This window comes from Zerene cesonia, chromosome 27 (genome assembly GCF_012273895.1).
Source record: "Zerene cesonia ecotype Mississippi chromosome 27, Zerene_cesonia_1.1, whole genome shotgun sequence".
NCBI lineage: Eukaryota > Metazoa > Arthropoda > Insecta > Lepidoptera > Pieridae > Zerene > Zerene cesonia.
Window position 1 is genome coordinate 2,794,326 of NC_052128.1, and position 9,636 is coordinate 2,803,961.

General features: G+C 29.0%; 1 protein-coding gene across 2 annotated transcripts in view; it reads left to right on the plus strand.

The window, feature by feature from the left end:
- Positions 1-4,123: 4,123 nt before the first annotated feature.
- LOC119837506 (alpha-N-acetylgalactosaminidase) overlaps positions 4,124-9,636 on the plus strand; it is a 47,513-nt gene continuing 42,000 nt past the window's right edge. Inside the window, exon 1 of one of the 2 annotated variants that reach the window (XM_038363105.1) lies at positions 4,124-4,306. The gene's annotated coding sequence lies outside the window, so the exon portion shown is untranslated. The remainder of the gene's footprint in view (positions 4,307-9,636) is intronic. The other variant, XM_038363106.1, reaches the window with a different exon arrangement.

Sequence of the window (9,636 nt, forward strand, 5' to 3'; positions counted from 1 at the left end):
TATCTTTGGAGGAGGCCTTCACCTACAGAGGGGATCTTACAGTCTAGAGAACAATAAAATAACATTAATAAAAAAAAATAAATAAATAAAATAAAATAAAATAAAAAATAACAATAATAATAATAAATAAATAAATAAAAAAATAAATAAAAATAATAATAATAAAAAAAAAACTAACTAACACTAATAAAAAAAAAAATAAAAAAATAAAACAAAAAAAAAATAATAATTATTATAAAAAAAAAAAAAAACATAATAATAATAATAAAAATAAAAATAGATAAAAATAAGAAAAAGTAAACAAACTTTATTTAGGAACTAAGCTTATGTACTAACAAAATTATCAGTATTTTACTAACTTAATCTAATCAAATTTTTTATTTTTTGTATCTTGATTTTTTCATTCTGTAAGAAATAAAAGGCTTTTTTTTTTTTATTTTTTTTTTTTTTATTTTATTTTATAAATTATGTACTTTTTGAAAAATATAAAGCCCATTATATCGATAGATGAGGAATAAGCATAGTATTTTCAGGCACTGAGAAAACATGATGCTTGCGGAGTTATCTGATATTTATCATGATTTAATAATTGCCACCCGACAGGCTGGGTTTCTATCTGCTTTCTAGAAAATTCCTTTTTTTTATTTAGTTATTTGTTTAAGTTACTTATTGTGCCATCATGAAAATATATAAAAATATTCATCAACACACACAATTAAAAAAAGGTCCAAATTGGTACAAAAATGGATCTTATCGCCTTTGGCGATCTCTACCGATTAATTAATTATTTATTTATTTTGTTTTTAACGACATACAGAAAAGCCTAAAAAGAATACTAGTACCATATCCTTCTTTATGTGGCCAACTTCAAACATTCTCCCACTAGTCTCAACAATTTGCTGAAGTATATTCGCGAGCATACTCTAAGTGCATTGTAATAATACGGCCATAGCATTATTCTGCTGGGTTCAAGATAAATTCAATATGTTTTACGAAACCGGTAACATTAGCTCGTGCTGGAAGTATCAATAATCAAAAGTTGGGTTAATATTTGTTGTATGGTCTTCATTTTAAATCTAGATCGATTGTTATGTATATGATTTTATAATCCTATGTCTTTTCTCTGGTCTCAAGCTATACCTAAACTAAAATCCTATTAATATTGTAAATGCGAAAGTTTGTATGGATGTATGGATGTTTGTTACTCTTTCACGTAATAACTACTGAACCAATTGCCATGAAATTTGGTACGTAGACAGCTGGATAACTGGAATAACATATAGGCAACTTTTTATTCCGATATTCCTACGGGATACGGACTTACGCGGGTGAAACCGCGGGGCACAGCTAGTATCAATTAAATTCAGTGGTTTTGAGTTTGAAAAAGAGACAGACCGACAGAGATTAGTAGGGACGTTTGTTTCTTAATTTGGGCAAACTTTGATTTGTTTTGAAAACAGTTGTTATAGATGTGAATAGAAAGGTGAACCATGTAAATTCCTCCTATGAGTTTTTATGCGCGTATGCGCAAATATTAATGCCATCCTACTAAATAAATAAACGCGAAAGTACTACTATAAACGCAAGTAAGGATGTAAGAATGTGTGTGTGTTTGTTGCTCTTTCACGCAAAAACTCGTGAACCGATTGCAATGAAATTTGGTACGTAAACAGCTAGCTGGACAACTGGAATAACATATAGACAACTTTTTATGCCGATATTCGAACGGGATACGGATTTACGCGGGTGAAACCGCGGGGCGCAGCTAGTATTTTATAATAGTTTTTTAAAAAAAAGTTTGATGGTATAGTATTAATATGTAGTATTATGTTATCTGCAATATTATCTGTGCTAGATGGAAAAGCATATAGATGCTTTTCTATTATGATTAACATCTGAGGGTCATTGTCAAAACCATGATAAAAAAGGCGCGTATGTATTTACACTTAAAAATCATCCATTTCAACAATTAAATCAAGGAATAAACTTGAAGATGTAAATTGTTTTAAACACCAAGGTCTCGGGGTCATTGACCTCGCCCTTGTTCGTGAAAAGGTAGGAAATGTGTCTTCCGAGTACAATGTACATAATTACATCCCATTTAAAGACTTGAATTTTGGTTGAACATCAAATTTGCACGTATATTTTTGGTGGCATAGACTTTATTGATATTGGTATTGATATTACTTGATATTGGTTTTTGAAGGAATAAATTAATGATGACGTTTTGAGTGGGGTTTCTCGTTTGAATCGTTTGTTTTGAAATCGGTCCTCCCTTTTTCGAATGTAATCGAATTTGATGAAGCTCAAATTTCAAATTATGAGACGTATACATGGACGATTATAATATTATGTGAAATTGTATGATACAACGATATAGAATTTATTACAGTGTTAAGAGTTATGAAAACCTTGATAAATACAAGCTTTATTTGTGAAGGTCCTACAAAAAGCTATTCAATGGAGATTCGCTTAAAAACATTCTATAACTTTTCATTGAACTTTTTATCAAATTTATTATAAAAAACATGAGTATATTTATTATATACATTGATGAAATGAGTTACTAGTAAATTAAAACCAATAATTTCCAATTCATTTTATCAATTAAAAAAATTAAATACATAGTAACTGATATAGTCCCCGATACTAAGAAAAAATTATCTTTTAAATCAGACCTTGGACGCGCAAGTAACTTTATTTCTTATATTAAATATATTCAATTATGATTCTGCATGCAACACAAGGTATTACTCATTTATCAGATAAACAAACCCACATATAATGACATAATTATGTATATTTTTTTCTTTGATATACTTAGAAGATTATATCAAACTATAAGATAAATTTAAACAATAATATATCGCGTGTGCTTGCATATTCTGAAAAGTCGCTACTTATATGTATGGATACATGTATGTTGGTATGTAACAGACTTCTATAGAGTCGATTCTGACCCACTGCGGACAGACTAAATTCATTAATTAATTTCCTTACGTATCCTAGTAATATAATAAATGCGAAAGTTTGTAAGGATGTGTGTGTTTGTTGTTCTCGCAAAAACTACTGTACCGATTGCAATGAAATTTGGTACGTAGACAGCTGGACAACTGAAATAACATATAGGCAACTTTTTATCCCGATATTTCTACGGTATACGGACTTACGCGGGTGAAACCGCGGGGCACAGCTAGTACTCTATAAAAGAGTAAGACAATTCAGTTGATTCTACCATTTAAGCGACTTTTATTAGTTTTTATTTATAATCTTAATTAAATATACTGGATATGTCTAATCTTCAATGCAATTCAATCTCTCAGTAGCAGCCCTGAAGTGACATTATGGTTCACCAACCACGGCATAGAGGATATTAGGACTTTGTTACTAAAAAAAAAAACTGTTTAAAAGCACTTTAAGGACCATAAGCTTAACGCTAAAAAAGAATTTCTGTCTTGGCTACTATATATTAAGGCAGAATGTTTTTTTGCTGCATTTTCATAAAAAAGGATTGAAACAGTATGGCAAATTGCAACCAAGCAGTTCGACTTACGATCTATGACACCCATACATGGACCAAGTATTTCTTTCTTGCGCTCAAGCATCCTTACTTAAAGATGCAATGCAATAAAAAATTAGTCTTTTGTATGAAACGCAAACGACATCTTAAGACGTTTAATTAAAGGAGGCATGAATAATAAAGAGAAGGTTAGACCGTATTGTTTTAATACTTATTTATTTCCTCCTCCGATAAAGGTGATAAAATGTAAATTTATTTCAGTTATATGTTTATTATTTGTTAATAAACCACACAACAACGCATCAGCAAATATAATAGCAGGAACACGAGCAGAATTTGTATGTTATCGTAAATCTGAAGGATGCTTGAAATATTAATAAAATTCGATTCACAGAAAACATTTAACCGTTAATTTTTTTACGATGCGTGACAAGATTTATATGTTCCGCGGATCTAAAAATGGACATGTGTACATTGCTGCTTTGTTTCGATGTGACAAGATCGGTTGAAAACTGGAAGAGCAGTAGATCGTTTCGAGGTGGGGTGCTCGTTCTTTGAAAGTGTGGTTTCTTGGTAGCGTATTGACCGATGCGCGGGGGAACGACCAGCGGCCGTACCACCAGCCGTCAGTCGACGTTTCATTGGGAACGCGACTGTTTGCGCCAGAACGCACAATACAAGTTCGCTCCAATCGAACCGTGGTTCAATCCGTTCGTACGAACGAGTAAGTGAGTGTTAATTTTGGGAATAGGATTTTGATATCGTTGTGTCATCGTTTTCCTTACGGTGAGTGATTTTTGCGAAAGGTTCAAATAGATAATTTATTTACTTTGATCACGACATAGCGTGATATACATGTACAGAGAGATTTAATCGCATTATTGGTTTTATTATTTTATAAGTAGCTTATTAGAATCTTCTAAAATGCCATTGTTTTTTTAACAGAGCGATTTATTAAATAATATTGTTGCGTATTATAAAAAAAAGAAAGAGAAAAAACCATCCAACAAACTTAAAAAAGAAAAAAATATATGAATTGTTATTTTCTGTAGTTTAGTAATATTCAGTAAGACATGCTTATGCAACGAAAGAAAATAATTTTACTTTCTATATTATGCACACGTTGCGGTCTATTAAACCTGCCACTTTTAAATAAGTATGACTTTTACGTAATTTAATTTTCCGCATTTTTCTTATATGCCTATTCGAATAAATGTTTTTTAACACATACATCAATCCAAACATGTTTTTTATTAAAGATCTGTGATTATGTCACATAATTTATCTGTTCCACATAACTGTGCTAGAAAAGAACTAAACGGCGCACGCGCACGTTACCTAATAGTTCCATTTGAAGACTTATTTAGGCAAAAAAGGAAGTTCATTTGTATTATTTCTATAGAATTTGATTCTATTTTGAATACAAATTGTATGGAGCAGTTTATGTAAAGAACCTTAAGTGAATTTTGAAAAAAAAAAGGTCCTTAAATAGATAGTATGATTAATTATTAATAGTAGCAAAAATATTTATTATAATTTAAATAAAATAGCCCGAAGTAATACTTGAAATAAACAAAATGTTAAATTCTTATTCTGAATGTGTATATGTACCTTAAAAAAAAAATATATATATATATATATATATATGCCTATGTAAGAAACACTAAAGATGATAGAATCAACAAATAACTCAATCTTTTACATTATATAGAGCATTACCCGTAAGGAAACTATTTACTCCTAACGATCCCAATCAGGATAATGTGAAAATTACGTGAAATCATTGTATTGCCACTGATCCATGATAAATGTACAAAGATTGAATTAAATCTGTTCGTTTAAACTGAGAGAAAATCTAGTCTAGAAACCAACATAAAGGTGAAGGTAATAAAAAGTTTTTTTTACAAAAAACTAATCGGGTCTTTAAATTGTCCGAAATAGACCAAATCTTAAAAGGACCACATGGAACCCGCTTGCAAAAAAATAATAATAATTATATGAAACCGTTCAGTCTGTAAGAATTTATAACGTTGATACAACAAAAAATAAAAATCAGTCGATTTGATTGATTTGATTGTACCTCCTCTTTTTTGGAAGGTTGATAAAAGCTTGTTAACAAGGGCTTCCATTTAGCTCATTCGCCCTGTCACTACTAGTACTTCTGAATAATATTTTATTACATACAAATTAGTGTAACGTTTATTAAATTATATTAACAGCATTCAAAACATTAATATGCAATTGACATATTAGTGACGAAATTAAAAGCTTAATTCGTAAATCATTTCTGAACAGATTATAAACGATGTGCGATTTTAATTTTTAGTTTTATAGCATTGAAATGCTTTATAAATGAGAAATTTTGAAAGAATAGAAAAAATTTGATCACGAGGCAGGATTCGCGATGTGCGATTTTTTTATGACTTAGGTTATGTATAAAATAAACATTTTACTCATTACAAAATTAGGCATATTTTGTATTAAGTAAAATATATGTCGAATTTTTTAGCTTTCTTTATTAAATTTATTTTATATGTTATATGTGTAACAGAGACAAATTGGATAAGGAATGACTGGACATATTTCCCAACTTTCAATCTATTAGATTTTAATAACCAATGAATATTGCTGTTAAAATTTAAAAATTAAAATTTAAACTACCAATGATAATTAAAAATGTAAGTCAAGAAATTTAAGTTATAAATAAGGCCAATAGTGAGTAAAACGAATATTATCGTAAGTCACTTAAGGTATAAGTTAAGGTCACAATTTGTGCCAAGGTTGGTGTGATATGATATACATTAATAATCTAATATTTTATTTATTAATACATTATGTACTTAAATGAAATAATAATTTATAAATGTAACAGAAAAAAACATAATATCAAAAATAGCAAAGAATCTGCAATGTTTTTTTTAATACAATTGCTCAACAGACAACAATTAAAAACGTAAGAACTATTTGAAGAATAATCGTGATAAAGTGTGAAATAAACTATTAGAGGTAACAAAATCTAATGTAAATAAAGCCACACTTGCGGCTTGTACGTTTCTGTGCAGCACCTTTTGATAGATTGTATATTTTACAGCAATGAAAGACGTACTTGTCAATTACCAAATACATTATCTGAATGCCTGAGCCATAATGGAATCGGAAAAACCTTAAAGTTTCTAAAATTTATAAAAATGTATTCACTAATATAAGTATAATTGTGAACTTTTATAGTAGTGGTCGCTAATGACCTTGATGTTAAAAAGCGACCTAAAATAAATAAATGAAAAAAAAAAAAAACTATTAGAGGATCTTCCTTTGTTTTGTTTTTTCAGCGTTTGTCGCATCTTATTAGAAATCTCCATTTATTCACCATGAGGCTTTTTATTTTTTTTTTGTTCTTATAAATATTAAATTATAGTGTATATTGAACACGAACAGCATCTTTAAGGTTAAATTAAAAAAATATATTAGATAATAATAGATAATCAATAAGAATTAAATGTAATAACTTATAAAATCTCAGAAATGTGTATTTAATGATTTATTGAACAAATACTAAACGTTTTTCATATAAAAATCCGCTTAAACTAAATATAACATTAGATTTCTTTAACTCACATACATACTTCTACGTACTACGATTATTATATCGAAAGAGTATTAGCAATTCTTTGAAAACCAATTAATATTTAATAGATGACAGGGCTGGGAACCAATGTTTAGAATCATGATATCGTCATTTGCATATTACGTGATACAACCTTGATATACATACTTACATCAACTTAACGCATACAATTTAATGCAAACCCTTAGATACATTACTTATACAGACACTGTTTCATTTTCTTCGATGTTATTACGAATAATATGTTTATATTGATTATATTGAAAAGAAACATAAAAATCTATACATCATTATAGTATTTATAATAGAAGATAAATATCTTTATTTAGGCATGAAACCTATTAATATTAAAATACAACTATATAAATGCACTTGTGCAGAAAATGAGATTAGATAACATTGAAAATATCGCGTGGCTCGTATACATTGCAGTTTTACATACAGTGTAATGTTGTAGTTTCAAGCATATGCAGTATTGTAATTGCAATTTCAATGTTAGTTTTCGTAATATTTTCAACATTCAACTTTCTCGTATGCACGGAACCGGACAAACGGAAACCAGCGTGTGGTTGTAATGTGGCTGTAATTGTTAAGGCGAGTGTAGATTAGCTTAAATATAAAGTTTCCATTCATTAGTGCAGATATTCGCTTTTAAAATGAGAAATTCACGAAATTTGTCGTAAATACCTAGGATGTACGAAACTAGAGTCAATTTAATAATATTATAGAAAATCTATGACTGGGATTAATAATTTGGTTGTTATTGAATAATTTAAGAATTAGAAGGCTTTAGATTTAAGTTTTTGATGTATAGATTAAGTTTAATGTGTTTGGGAATAAATTAATAAGATTTAATATGCAAAATGTTTATAGACTAGAGACCTTCCAGTTTATCACAAATCTAAAGGATAAACGAAAGGATTTTTTTTTAATTATCTACTAACAATAGCTCTGTAGATAAACTAGATTTGGTTATAATGAGAAATACACAAAGTGTTGTATAAAGTTGCGTAAATATAAGGCTTCGTTTGTAATTTAGGTATGCGTTTGCGTTTTGTAAGTTTGATGTTGATGTCCGTCTGTCTGTGTGTGATTGTGGCTTCGTATCTGCCAAACAGATGCACTGATTTCATCTGGAAGCCATTTTGTTTGCGTTAGTTCTTAACTTTATTCGTTAAAAGTCGATCAAAGATGGGCAAAGAATCATCAAAATGTCTGATTGAATATTTTTGACAACTTCCTCAATATGGGTACCGAATGTAATAAAGGCTAGAATAGTAAAATATGTTATGCTATGTCAAATTTCAAATTCAAGATGGCCGACAATACAAAATGGAGTCGGGTTTTTTTTTTATTAAAATTATTGTGTTAGCTATTAGTATATAATAAGAAAGAGTTATTCGTCGTCTAGCGTAATCTTTTTCACATAATGGGATTAGTACTGCTTTATATCGTCACGGTATCCCCCTGAACCTATTTTGAAACTTGCATGTTCCTAAACGAGCGATATTTGACCTTATAAACTAAACTATTTCTTATTATTCTTTTGAAATAAATATGTGTTATTTTGACTTCAAAATCGGACTAGACTGACTGTTTGTCATAAGAAATATAACTTAATTAATAAAGTAACTTATAAAAATATATCGACATTTAAAATAGTTTTACTTCAGTAATGTCAATATTAAGCTTCCCAAGACAACTTCTTTCACTTTTATGGATTAAGAATGAAAGTTAGACTCAATTAGACCTTATTTTAGTATATCCTTACAATCAGGTTTTTACCTAGGCTTAGCAGAGAAAATTTATGTAACATATATAATATTGATGACATTCGTTTAGAGTGATAGGTACTTCAGGCTCTAGCTAGTATACTGAAGAGAAAGTATTCTAAATACTGCAGATAGAAAAGTTTAAAGAAGACCATTCCATTTCCAGTTTCCAGTTCCATATTATACTCAATTCAAAGATTTCAGAAAATTCCGATTTAAATATGTTCAAATACACAGTGTACCATTTTTCAAATTTTTATTATATAACAATCAATAATGCTGAATTCTTTATTTATAACTTGCATTACGATTTAATATTGGAGCGTCATTTAACGCTTTTACTGACCGGTTTACGATTTAAAGCTTAGTTGGTAACTAGTAAATAACTAATATCGTTTGATAAGAAAGTATTGGACGTTAAAATTTTAATCTTTGACATTGAGATTAGATTGTACTAAGTATAATAGTGAAAGTGTGTTATACAGCCGTGAATTAAAAACTGGATTAATCGGAGTCGTAGTTTTAAACTAAATTTCTTATTGATGTTTTTACTTATATCTTTATAATAGTAAATCTATAGTTAGTTTAATTTACCTTAAGACTATACCAACTTTGATGGGTAAAAACAGTGTTTCTAAACCAAGCTATATACTTAGTCTGGCCATAAATACTGTTACACTTAATTATAAAAAAATATTACATTTGAATTTCGAATCTGT